This window comes from Zingiber officinale, chromosome 1A (genome assembly GCF_018446385.1).
Source record: "Zingiber officinale cultivar Zhangliang chromosome 1A, Zo_v1.1, whole genome shotgun sequence".
In the NCBI taxonomy this organism is placed as follows: domain Eukaryota; kingdom Viridiplantae; phylum Streptophyta; class Magnoliopsida; order Zingiberales; family Zingiberaceae; genus Zingiber; species Zingiber officinale.
This window is the reverse complement of record NC_055987.1, coordinates 107,037,589-107,051,332: the sequence shown is the minus strand read 5'-3', so window position 1 is coordinate 107,051,332 and position 13,744 is coordinate 107,037,589. Positions and strand designations below refer to the sequence as shown.

The window sequence follows — 13,744 nt, the reverse complement described above, 5'->3', positions numbered from 1 at the left end:
TCTATGAGTGAAACTAACTAGGTAACACACAATCATGCATATTGAAGTAGCAAAGAAACCTAAATCTATACTTTGCCACAAACTAATCACCTCAAGCTAGTATACAAAAAGAAATCTAGAACCCTAATGCTTTAAAAGAAAGGTTGCTCATGTTATTCTAATTGCAAATGAGAAATACTGCTCGTGCTATACTAATAGCATAAATGAAAGCTGCATTTGCTAAAGAACTAAACTAAATCTGCACTTAATATTCTGCAGAGGAAACAACTTATGTCCAGCTAATAACACAATGAAATCTGCACTTTAAATTCTGCAAACAATACTTATACAAATCTGCTTATTAAAAACTGCATGCTATACTTATAAAAATCTGCATGCTATACTTATAAAAATCTACTTATTAAAATCTGCACAGCTCTTCCTAATAAAAATCTGCACTCTAAAGACTTAATCAAACTTCACTATAATCTTTTAAAACTGCATTATGAGGAGATCTAAATTACATTAAAACTTCCAAATTGATTTCAATTATCTCAGTTTCCCCACTCATCTAATATCAAAAATCTGCACTATACTAAACTTAACAAAAATCAACATATTAAACTTAAAAAATCTGCACTTGTGATCTTAATCAAATCTGCATTATACACTTAACTAAATCTGCATTATACACTTAACCAAATCTGCATTATACACTTAATAAAATCTGTAAAAGAAGTGGATGTTCTAAGCTCCGAATGGAGCTGTTCATGTCTGCAGAATTTCACAAGGAGAAGGGTTGTTCTATGCTCCAAGTGAAGCTGTACGTATCTACAGAAATGCACAAAGGAAGGGTTGTTCTATTCTTAACCCATCATCTACTACTTAACCCACCATATAAATGGCAAAACACATCAGGTATATCTATAGAAAACATGTAATCAGTGTCATCCTTTTCGATATTTCCTTACAGAGGAAGCCATGTTACATATTTACTACCAAACCATAGTAGTGCATCTACAGTGAGTATGCCAACAATCTCCTAGTCTATTTTTAATCGAATTATTAATCCCAATAAATTCATCTAATACTTGTTTAACGGATCAATACTCCAATACTCCTTTTACTTAGACTAACTAACTAGTTAATCAATCAAGCTTAAGACGACACTAAGTAATTCAATCTATCTTTAATACTTCGTCGTTCGATCTTTTAACTCAGAGGTATTACTTCAATAAATCTGTTACATATTACACAAATGCTTAACAACCTCAAAACCTTGTTAATTATCTAACTTAAATTACTAAATACTAAGCGGCCTGGAATTAATCTCTACTAATTAAACCTTATCATCTCTCATCAACAAGAAACCGTAGATCATAATGGCACAAAAATATCTACTTATTGGAACTTAAACTTCTATAAAAAAAACTTGCTTAAATACTTATACTTCTTATAATAAAATGCCTTGGCATTTATGCAAACACTTGGTGTGCTTTTAATCCTCAAATACTGAAATTTGGGATCCTATCATGACCTTGAACTTGCTTTGCCTAGAACTTCTCATAAACCCCTAAACAGATTTAAATGGGGCACTTTACCATCCCTTCTATCTACAAATTCTAAGGTTCCATAGCACAACCATGCTCCTTAGGCTCGTTGAAATTCCAGTACCGTCATCATCATTACTTGATAAGCTCTTGTAAGGTTTCAAAAATCTTTAACATGCTTCAACAGATTTACACAGAAGAAATCAAATTCTTGGATCCATTCTAATAATCTCTAATATCATAATTATCTTCAGCCAAAATCCGAAAGCCAAAAGAAATAGTTCGTCCTGTTCAGTGGCACGGCAGCAATCCTAAGCCATCAGAATCCAATCAAAATACAAAGGAAATTCGTTCACAGCAGAATCCTTTATCAATGACTTACACGACAACTAAGCAAAATGGAACCCAAATAGCAACTACATGGCACAAAAACAAACTCACGGCAGCAAACATGAATTCCCAATCTTCACAGAAAATTCAAAAACAAGAAGGAAAACGAATCCGGAACTATCCTACTGCAGGTGAGTAGCAACTTACCCTTGCTTTTAGGACTTACAACCGGACGCAAGGAGGACTTCTAGGTCTCGGAGCTCTGATCGGAAGACTCCAAATCGCAGCTCCTCCTCGTGCTCCAAACTTCTCCTCGTCGAGAGGAGCTCGGCGGTGTGAAGAATCCACAGAACCTTGCCTTGGCCGGCCGCTGGAGTTGAGCCCTAAGCTCGGCTTTGTTTCCACTCGAGAAGGAATCGCCGCTACGCCGCGAGAGAGGAGAAAGGGACTTTCGGGAGAAATTTTAGGTTTTACGAAAAGGATTTAAATATTATACTCAAGGTTATTTTCGTTTCCAACTATAGCTTAAATGGAATTTTTCTCCCTCTTTAATAACAAACGATCGCTAGCACACTTGGTCAGCCTGGCTTTAACCCAATCCCAGGTCACGGCTTCGATTCCTCAGCCGCGCACGTTTATTTCAAATTTATTTTACTGTTCCTAACTACTACTTATATATATCTCGCTCCATATATGTTCACATACAGGTCGTAGACCAGTTGGTTGGCTGAGCTCGATAAAAACCTGGTTCGGGTTTGAGGTCCTAGATTCAAAACTCGGCTTCAACATATATATTTATTATTATTTTTTTAAACTTCTTCCTCTTGGTAAAAATACCAAACGAACTCCAAAAATAGCATAAAAATACTCTAAAAATTTCTAAAAATCTCTAGAATTTTTCTATAGCATTTCTAAATATTTTTGAATTATTTTTGGTGCTCAAAATGAGGAAATTTGGATCGTTACATGATCTCTCTTTTCGGTCGACCGAACAGTCTCCTTCCCTGTTCATCGAGATTTGCCAAGATCCTCATTTAATGGTGCTTTAATGTTGATTGGTTCGGTCGACTGATCCATGGATTCGGTCGACCGATCAGCTATTTTTCCTTTTGCTTCTGATCTATGCTGATGAACTGGCCTATGTTGAGTCATCATGGTTCGGTCGACTGATCCCTACGTTCGATCGACTGATCCGGCCAAACCTGCAGCACAGAGTTAAACAAAGTATTCCTGCAACACAAAGGTTAGCACAGTAATATATATAATGCATGAGTAATATAAGACAGTAGAACTGTCTTGATCTCAACTTGGAAACCTTCCCGGTTTCTTCAGTTGGATCAGCGACCTAAGATTGTTCCCTTTGGGAACCCAACCTTACTGTTACTCCTCCAGTTGTTTACTTCAACCTACTTGCCAAACTTAAATCCTCCAGATCTAGTTTGGACTTTTTCACTTAGCTTTGATCGGCTTGCCAGGACTTTTCTCTTGATCTTCGGTCCTCCAGACCTCTCGATCACACCGCCAAGCATCGGGTCCCCTCGACCCAATTGGACTTTCACCTGGGTTCCATGATCTACTAAGATTTCTCCTGTCTAGCCTCCAACTAGGTCTTTCCCGGTTGAGTAAATAACCTGTACACTCAGTCAACCTGTTAGATCACAATAAGACTTAACTTGAACCTTTGACAACATCAAAACTTAGGTTTGATTTTGGTACCGCTTGCACCAACAATCTCCCCCTTTTTGATGTTTAACAATCAAGATTCAAAATTATGTTAAAATTTACAAAAATTAAATAAACAAGTAATTTAACTTTTAACTCTCCCCTTGAGTTAAATAACTCTCCCCTGAATTCACTATCTCTCCCCCTTTGACACACATCAAAAATAGGGGAAGACCTCAAAACCAAGGAAAAATAATAAAGTTCTTAGAAAACCCTTGAGTGCAAAAGTTAAAGTTAATAACTTAGTTTAATTTTGAAGGTTAAAATTATTATTAAATTTGTAACAATATTAGATAGATTTTTTAAAAGTTGAAAATTAGTGTAAGATTGTAAAAAAATAAAAATCAAGCATAAGTAAAGTATTTTATTTTTTAAATATGTAAAACTATAATTATCATTAACAACTTTGAAAAGAATTTTATTTATTATTTTTTAAATAAGGGCGAAATAAAATCATGAAAAGTTAAAGAAGTTAAAATGATAGAAAAATTGTGATAAATTTTACCAAGTAAAAAAATAGTAATAATTATTTTTTTTTAATGAAAATGTTAGGAAGAGTAAAATAAAGGAAAAGTAATTTTGAATATATAATTTTGAAAAATTTGAGAAGTGTAAAATTGTGAAAATTACCACTAAGTTGAAACTTATAGAAATATTTCAAAAAAAAATTTAGAAAATGACTTTGAAAATGAATTTATAAAAAGGAAAAATTTTGAAAATTTGTAAGATAGACTTTTAAAAATATAGTCAAAGCTCCTCCTAAAATTGACAACAACCTAAAAGTCCAAGAATGGTTAGAAAAACTAAGGAAAAATGTCTTTATGATGAAATGTCCAACCTTTGTTCAAGGCTAACTACCACAAGATAGTAGCTATTGATTCAGGTTGGTCAATTTGAGTATTTAGGACTAACTAGGTTGTTACTAGCTAGTTAACTCAAATTGATCCATGTATGTTGTTTAAATCCCAGATTTATAGCGATGCACTGACATAAGCATCTGAAATCTTAGGCTAGGTCCTAAGCATCTCACCCATTCTAAGTTATCAAGTAAGGGATCCTACTGTACTTGTGAGATGCTGGGTCCTAGAACTATAGGATCATGCAATTCTACAGTAGGACCTAGGCTACTCTAGAAAATGAAAATATCTTGAAAGAGTTTGAAAAACCAAAATTTTACAAAGGGAATTTTTACAAAAATAATTTTGAAAGATAAAATAAGTAATAATGTTTTGAATGCATCTTAAGAAACCTATTCTATAAAACATACCAAAAACTACTAAAGAAGTTCATAACTTAAAAGTACTTAAGATCATACTTAGTCATAATCCAAGGTAGTTAATAGATACAACAAGTCAGAAATAATAAACCCTAAAATCACTCCTCATCCTCACCATCTCAAAAATAGTCACACATCCTTCACTGCTCCTTTTCTAAAGCATCAGTACGATCCATCATCTCTTGATGAAAGTCTGCAATTTGACCCTGAAGGGAGCTATACTGATCATCCATCTTCGTCTCTAAGGAGGTAAATCGACTAAAAATATCATCACAAAGATGGGTAAAGAAGTCACAAGTCGGAGGAGAAGGTGCATAGGAACTGCTCTGAGCAAAGTCAATGTAAGGAGTCATGGCAAATCCTGGATCAATAAACACTGGAGAAGGCACAGTAACTGGGATCGGATCCTCTTCAGCAATAGGTTCATCGACAGCCGGTGGAACGTAATGTGGATGAGTCCATTTATACACAAGGCTCTCGACGCTAGTCCTAATCCCAGCCAAAGACAACTACTTAATACCGACAAGATCAAAATCAGATAACTCAATCAGTTCACCACGGTGAACTCCGACCCTTAAAGAAGCAATGTATGCAGTGAGGACATGACACTGGATCATGTGTGTAACAACTCAAATTTTCTCATTTTGAGTCCCAAAAATAATTTAAAAATATTTTTAAATGCCTTATAAATATTCTAGAGATTTTTAGAAATTTTTAGAGTATTTTTATACAATTTTTGGAGGTCGTTTAGTATTTTTACTAAACGAAGGAAGTTTTGACAAAAAATGTCCAAGCCGAGATTCGAACCCGGTACCTCCGGCTGAACCCAACTTTAAGCGAATCCGGCTAGCCAACTGTTCCGCAAACGTTTTGTGAAAGAATATGGAACGAAATATATATAAGCAGTAGTTAGATAATAAAAACCCTAGTTATAAGAAAACAGAACTTAGGTTTTCTTTTTATTTTTTTTTCCCGAATCCTTTCCCTCTCCCCTTCTCTCGAGTTCGACGGTGCTTCTCCTCTCGGGCGGAAACGCGGCAGAGAGCTAGGGCATTTCTGGTGGTCGGCTAGCACCCTTCTCCGTGAGGTCCTCACACCATCGAGCTCCTCTCGTCAAGAAGAGACGCGGACACAAAGGAATCGCCGAGGTTTCAAGCTCCACCCGAAACCCTAGAACCTGCCTTTCTCCGGTTGTGAGTCCAAGAAACCGTTGTAAGTTGCTACTCACCTGTGGTAAGAGTAGTTCTGAATTCGATTTGAGTTTTCCTTGTGTCTCTTGATCTTTTTGGAGCATGCTGTGAAGTTGATTTCTTGTGAAGTATGCTGTCGAGAATCTCAAGGAAAGAAATTAATTGGTTAGTTAGGTATATGGTTTGGATTACTACAGATTTTGGTTTCTTTGGAACTTGCTGGACACGAGTAGACCCTTTGGAGCTGCTGTGCAGTTTAGATTTTGTGCTATTGTTATGTCTACTTACACAGTTCCTGTTCCAGATTCTTACCACAAATGTTTGGTCACTGATCTAAAGGTTAGGACAATTTCCTAATTTAATTAGGGGCACTTTGATCATGTATAGTTTAGAGTAACAATGTAAATCTAGTAGTATGATCTTCCAACTCATGTAACAGATAAGAAAAAAAGTTGATGTTGCACCTTCTTAGTGGTAGAGGATAGCTCGTACATTGGTTCAGTTTAATGTTTCACATTTGCTTAGTTTAATGTTTTCCTTGTTAATGTTTAAAGGTTTGCTAGTAATAAATTATTTTGCATGTACCACAAGTAGGAGTAGCCATGACCGAACTATGCAAAGATATATATGTATACAAGTTCTAAATGCCATGATGGAAACATGCCATTACACCTTGTTTGAATATAAGGCTATGATTGATAAGCTTGATTGGTGACAGAATTAAAATGTTGGGAAAAATGTCATGGAGTTTAGAATCAGCAGCACACCAAGTGCTAAAAAAAAATGTTGTAAGAAAAGACCAAGGTCTTGATAGGATCCCTAAATTTTAAGTATAGGGATCAGCAGCACACTAAGTGCCCAAAGGAATGCCAAGGCATTTTATTATAAGAATATTACAAGATAACAAGTATTTTATTTTAAGGAGGCTAGTGCCCGACTTCCAAGGTTGTCGTTAAACAAATCCAGGTGACCAATTCTATGGTCTTGGCCATGGTAAGACCAAGATCTTTGCCCTAGTAGGACTGATGACTAGCTACCACAGTCCCTATTAGGGAGCGTGCATTGGTACTAAGACTGGGCCCCAAAAGAAGATGATTATTATTTTGAAGTATTAAAGTATAAGTTTTGAAAAAATGAAACAAGCTTCACTTATGTTTAGAGTCAGCAAGTTTAGCTTCTTTTAATTCGAAGCATGTAGTATTAATTTTATTTGTTTCCTAATTAGTTATTTAGCTTGATTAGCTTTATCTTCCAGCATGCAGTTTTTATTCTTATATATCATGAGTATGCTAATTTTATTACTTTGCTATTAGATGGGCATGAGTAATCTTTATTGCTATTAGATTAACATGAGTAGCTATCTATGCTTTATTTTAGAGCATTCAGTTTCTAGTTTCTTCTCGTATACATGCACATTCTTGTTTTTTGTGAGTTAGACAGCGCTTACTAAGCATTCACTTATAGTTTGCATTTCCTCTTACTGTAGATACAGGAAAGGAAAAGTTTTAGCAAAGGAAGGCGGCAAGGAGGTATTCGATGATGTGTGATGCCTGGACTATGGAGAGATCTGGGGATTTGCCAAGAATTTATTAAGACTGTTTTCGTCAAATTGTTAAAAGAATTTAGAACTTGTACATGCTATTCTATGGATCGTTTTATCGTGCTTTGTGAGAGTTGATTATTTTGGTTATATATGAAATGCATGGTTGTTTGATATATGTTCCAACCGCCTGTGGCTGAAGTATACTATGTATGTATCTCATTTTATGGTCACCGGTATAGGGGAGATGCTGTCGAAATTTTTTGGTAGAGACTCCTCGTGGTTTCGATCATACCGGTTAAGTAGAGTTAGTAGTTAAGTAACGGTCACCCTTATAGAGTAGTAGTAGTAAGAAGGGTGGTCGTTACAGTTGGTATCAGAGCAAAGTCCCATTCTCCAGCATCACACACACATCAGCATCAACCTTGCCGTCTTCAAGTAGGAAAGTATTTAAGATTTTCCTTTTATGCTTTCTTTATTATTTGCAGTATGGAGTAATTACTTATATGCGCTTTAGTAGGATAGAAGTTTTGTTTCTCTTTTATTCTTATACATAAGTATGTTTAGAAAGGATAGAGAAGATATCAAGTCTTTTTCTTTGCATAATTAGATGTCGAGAAGAGGACGTCCTTGTACCGCTCGTACTGAAGATCGAGTACAGGAGAATGAAGAGCCTAGAACAACTGTACCTGATCTCTCTGAAGTTGTTGCTCAACTCCAGAGAAAAGTAGCAGAGCAGCAACAAGTGATCGTCAACCTGATGGTGAATTGGCAGCCAGTCCCTCCCACTCCTCCTACGATCAATGTGGAGACTCCAGTGGTGACTGAGGTTCCACCAGCCACCTTGGAAGTCACCACAACACCTAGAAAATAAGAAGCATACCTGATACAGTGGCTGAAGCTGAAGCTGAAGCCAGAGAGTTTCTCAGGCACGACTGAGCCCTGTGATGCTCAGGCTTGGTTCAAGACACTAGAGAGCACCATGGAGCTTCTTGACTGGCCAGAAGTCGAGAAGGTCAAGTGTGCCTCTTTCTACCAATCTGGAGATGCTCGTAAGTGGTGGGAGAGAGTTAAGAGCAAGAGAGCAGTCAATCAGATGAGCTGGGCTGACTTTGAGGCAGAGTTTTATGAAGAATTCTTTCGCCAGTGGATCACCAATAAGCATTATGAGGAGTTCATAGAATTCAGACAAGGTGACCTGTCAGTGGAAGAAGCAGTAAAGAGATTCAATAGGCTAGCTCGTCTCTGCCCAGAGCTAGTAAGCACGGAGAAAGAACGAGTCAGACTGATGCTCAGGATGCTGAGGCCAGTGATAGCACTCAATGTGAGTAGTGGAACTCACCAGCCCAGACTGGCGAAGAGCTGGTTAGCAGAGCATTAGTTGCTGAGCACTATCTGAATAGCATCAGGGCACAACGAGTGCAACATAAGCCAGTCAATATCGAAGACAAGACAGCAGGAAGTCAGAAATCCCAGGCAAATAAGCAGCACTGGAAGGGCAAAGATAACAAGAGAAAGCAGTGGAACTCAGGAGGTAACCAGAAAGGAGGACCAGCAAACAAGTAGACCAAGTTCCCTCCCTGTCCTAAATGTGGGAGAACACATCTAGGAGCCTGTCTGTTGGGCAAGACGGGATGTTATTCGTGTGGGCAAGAAGGACACATGGCTAAAGAGTTCCCTAACAAGTTCAAAGCACCTCAGCCACAACCAATACAATATGAAGGCAAGCCTCAGTTACATTACATGCCTGCAACTCTAGAAGGACCTCAGCTCAGTCAAGGAAGGTTGGAAGCCCCACCAGTTCCAGCCAGTGCTAGAGTATTCTCCCTCACCAAAGAAAAAGCTGCTAATGCCTCTACGGTCATAACAGGTCAAGTAGTCATTTTTCAGCATTTAGCTATTATACTATTTGATACTGGGGTGACCCATTCTTTTGTATCAGTACCCTTTGCCAAAGAATTACAGGTACCTACAAAAAGCATGAACTCCAAGTTCCTGACGACCCTACCCTCTGGGGAAGTCATGGAGTCCAACCAGTGGCTTCGGGCTGTACTAGTCAGAATTGTAGACCGAGAGCTATATGTTAATCTGGTAGTCCTCGCCATGCAGGATTTCGATATCATTTTGGGTATGGATTTCTTCAGCAAGTACAGTGCTTCAGTGGACTGCCGCAAAAGTAAAGTGATCTTTAGTCCAGAGGGTGAACCAACCTTTGCATTCACAGGAGTGTCAAGGAGGAGGACCCAGAAGCTTCTCTCTTCTCTAACAGCTCACCAGATGTTAGCTAAAGGGTGTGCTGGTTTTCTTGCATTCATTGTGAGTGCAGAAGAACAAGAAAGACCCAAGCAGGAGGAAGTTCGGGTAGTCTGTGAGTATCCATAGGTATTTCCAGAAGAACTACCTGGACTACCTCCTAACAGAGAAGTGGAGTTTGAGATTGAAATGGTTCCTGGTACTGGTCCAATTTCAAAAGCTCCATATCGTATGTCTCCAGCAGAGCTGAAAGAACTACAAGAACAACTCCAGGAGCTGCTCGACAAAGGCTTCATCCACCCTAGTCATTCACCATGGGGAGTTCCAGTGTTATTCGTCAAGAAGAAAGATGGATCTATGCGGTTGTGCATAGATTATAGGGCTCTGAATCGAGTGACCATCAAGAACAAGTATCCACTGCCCAGAATCGACGACTTATTTGATCAATTGAAAGGGGCAACAGTGTTCTCCAAGATAGACCTGCGCTCTGGGTACCATTAGTTGAAAGTGAAGGATAGTGATATACCCAGGACAACTTTCAGGACCAGATACAGACACTATAAGTTCGTAGTCATGCATTTTGGTGTGACTAATGCACCTGCAGTCTTCATGGACTTGATGAACAGAGTGTTCAGAGAATACCTTGACAAATTTGTCATCATGTTCATCGACGACATTCTAGTCTATTCCAGAACCCCAGAGGAGCATGACATGCACTTGAGGATAGTACTACAGACCCTTCAGCAGAAACAACTTTATGCTAAATTCTCAAAGTGCGAGTACTGATTAGAATAGGTGGCGTTTCTAAGTCACATTATTTCTAAAGAAGGCATCCAAGTGGATCCAGCCAAAATAGAAGCGGTCAACAACTAGAGTAGACCCAAGAATGCCAGAGAGATCAGAAGCTTCCTTGGTTTAGCTGGGTACTACAGGAAATTCGTGGAGGATTTTTCCAGGATAGCTTCTCCACTAACAGCCTTAACCAAGAAGAACAAGAAGTTTGAATGGTCAGACAAATGTGAGCAAAGTTTCCAAGTCTTGAAGAAGAGATTGACCAGTGCTCCTATTCTGACTGTTCCAGAGAGTGACAAGAGTTTTGACATCTACTGTGATGCTTCCAAGATGGGCCTAGGAGATATACTCATGCAAGAAGGAAAAGTTATAGCTTATGCTTCCAGACAACTCAAAGACTACAAGAAGAACTACTCCACTCATGATATTGAGCTGGCAGTTGTGGTCTTTGCACTAAAACTCTGGCGACATTATTTGTATGGAGTTCAGTGCAGAATCTTCACCGACCATCAGAGTTTGAAGTATTTCTTTACTCAGAAAGATTTAAACATGAGACAATGCAGGTGGCTAGAGTTGGTTAAAGATTATGACTGTGAAATCCTCTACCACCCAGGCAAAGCTAACAAAGTGGCAGATGCACTAAGCAGAAAATCTAGTGCATCCCTGATGTCTTTGTCATCATTATCCCTACCACTGCAGAAGGAGTTGTCAGACTTTGGAATGGAAATTATTTATGGGTAACTCTCTGCATTGATCTTAGAGTCTACCTTGCTTGAGGATATACAGAGAAAGCAAAGTGAAGATCCAGACATCCAGAAGATCAAGCAAGGGATACAGAAAGAATAAAATTCGGAGTTTCGAGTATCAGACAGTGGAATTCTTTATCAGGGGAGCCGCCTTTGTGTCCCCAATGATGAAGAATTGAGAAGGAAAATTTTAGAAGAAGCTCATAGCACACCTTACTCCATGCATCCTGGTTCTACCAAGATGTACCAAGACGTGAAACAGAGGTTCTGGTGGTCTGGACTCAAAAGAGATGTAGCTAAATATGTCAGTACCTGCCTAACATATCAGAGGGTCAAAGCAGAACACCAGAGACCAGGAGGAGTTCTACAGCCTCTCCCAATACCAGAGTGGAAGTGGGAAGACATATCCATGGACTTTATAACAGGTCTTCCAAGAACTACAAATGGATATGATGCGATATGGGTAATAGTGGACAGATTGATCAAGTCTGCTCATTTTCTAGCCATTAAGGTGTCCCACTCTATAGATCAGTTGGCAGAGCTGTATGTTAAGGAAGTGATCAGACTTCACGGAGTTCCTAAATCTATTGTGTCTGATAGAGATGGGCGCTTCACCTCTCACTTTTGGGAGTGTGTTCAGAGTGCACTAGGTACCAAACTCAAGTTCAGCACAACCTTCCATCCTCAGACTAATGGACAGACAGAGCGAGTAAATCCACTACAACAAAAACATTAAAAGACAACGGTTAAAAACCTTTGTCGTAAGCCTTTAAAACCTTGTAATTGGCAGTGTTGTTAAAAGTGGGGGGCTACGACAACGGTTTTAAACCGTTGTCTTTGACTGAAAAGACAACAGTTTTGCAATGGTTTAAAACCGTTGTCTTTGAATGAAAAGACAACGGTTTAAAACCGTTGTTGTTTAGAGTATTTTTTTAATAGCATTGCCCGTTACAATCATTTTTGGGGCTACGACAACGATTTTTAACCGTTGTCTTTGAGGGTGATAGGCAACAATAACTATTTTAAACCGTTGTCTTTTAAATTATTATCTTTTAATACCAATATATTATATTTCAATATAAATATATAATAAAGAATTATAATCATAAAAGAAAGAATATTCCTCATATCAATATCATTCAAAATGTTACTTATACAAGAATTACAATCACAAAAGAAGAAACATGTCTCATGTTTAAATAAAATTTATCTCAATACAAATAAGTTCCATTTATAACTAATGAACAATAGCCAACTAATGAACAAGTCCCATCACAATCTTCAACTTGTAGGATTTCATTGAACTCTTTTTTCTCACTTGCTAATTCTTTTTCAATCAGTATATAAGAATTGGCAGCCACTGTTATAGCCTTGCATATAGCAAAATGAATAAAGCTCGATGGAGTGAATAGCTTCATGTAGCTGAAACAAAAAAAATTGGAACAAGCATAGCTTAATGAAGATGATGTAAGAATTGGGAACAAGTTAATTCCAATAAACTGACCAGTCCTGCCCCAACATGATCACGAATGAAAGCTACATCGCTGTATCGCTCTTCCTCTATAGCTCTCTGTACTTGAGTTGGACTCATTTTAATGTGTTGGCAAAATCTATGACGTTATGTTTAAGTTGGACAAAACTTCTATATCCTCAAGCTTTAATCCATACAACAAACTTTAATGAGAAAAGTAAATGACCAAATTAAAGATAAAAATATGTTGTAACTACATGCGTAAAAGGAAAAAAAAAAACATATTCTGAAGCATAAAGCATCTGGTCAACAAAACATGCACTTGTCTAAGAGTTTTCATACCTGATACAGATCATGACTTAACTCTTACCTAGCTGTGTGTAATTGATTCTCAAGTGCAAAATTAGATAGCATCAGAGCATCTTATTCCTGTTTCAGCAGAAGAAAAACAACATTAAATTCCTTAAGGATTAATACATTGGCTGTAAAGTATAAAGAAGGATTATTCTAGAAAATTAGGATAAGGACAAGCGTGTTCTGATTACCGCATGCTCCCATCTCCCGTGTTCTAATTACCTCTTCTAACAGAACACCTGTGACAAAAGTCTTCCATGAGTTACAAGAAGACAATTCAGGTCAAACTTCAATGATTAGGTATTCTATTATTGAGGTGGATATATGCTTGCTCTCTGTTTGCTTTAATGAGGATCCAACCAATGTCCCTCATTATCCTAAAAACCTGCAAAAGCACCATGGTTCTGCATATATTAGTTGATACTTTGCTAGAATTTGAGATTTGATAAAAACTGGGAAATCATCTCACTGAAGCTTGAACATTAGAACACACGCTACCTGGCATGTAGAAAGTGATTAAAACATGATTGATAAATAAGGA

General features: G+C 37.8%; 2 long non-coding RNA genes across 2 annotated transcripts; both read right to left on the bottom strand.

Annotated features, from left to right (window-relative positions):
* Nucleotides 1-12,700: 12,700 nt before the first annotated feature.
* Nucleotides 12,701-12,935, bottom strand: LOC122008637. Its single transcript, XR_006119337.1, has 2 exons — nt 12,883-12,935; nt 12,701-12,800 (listed from the first exon to the last, which is right to left on the bottom strand). It is a non-coding gene; the product is annotated as an uncharacterized LOC122008637 (long non-coding RNA).
* A 22-nt stretch (nt 12,936-12,957) lies between these two features.
* On the bottom strand, nt 12,958-13,494 carry LOC122008643. Its single transcript, XR_006119338.1, has 3 exons — nt 13,395-13,494; nt 13,220-13,278; nt 12,958-13,033 (listed from the first exon to the last, which is right to left on the bottom strand). It is a non-coding gene; the product is annotated as an uncharacterized LOC122008643 (long non-coding RNA).
* Between the last annotated feature and the right edge of the window lie 250 nt (nt 13,495-13,744).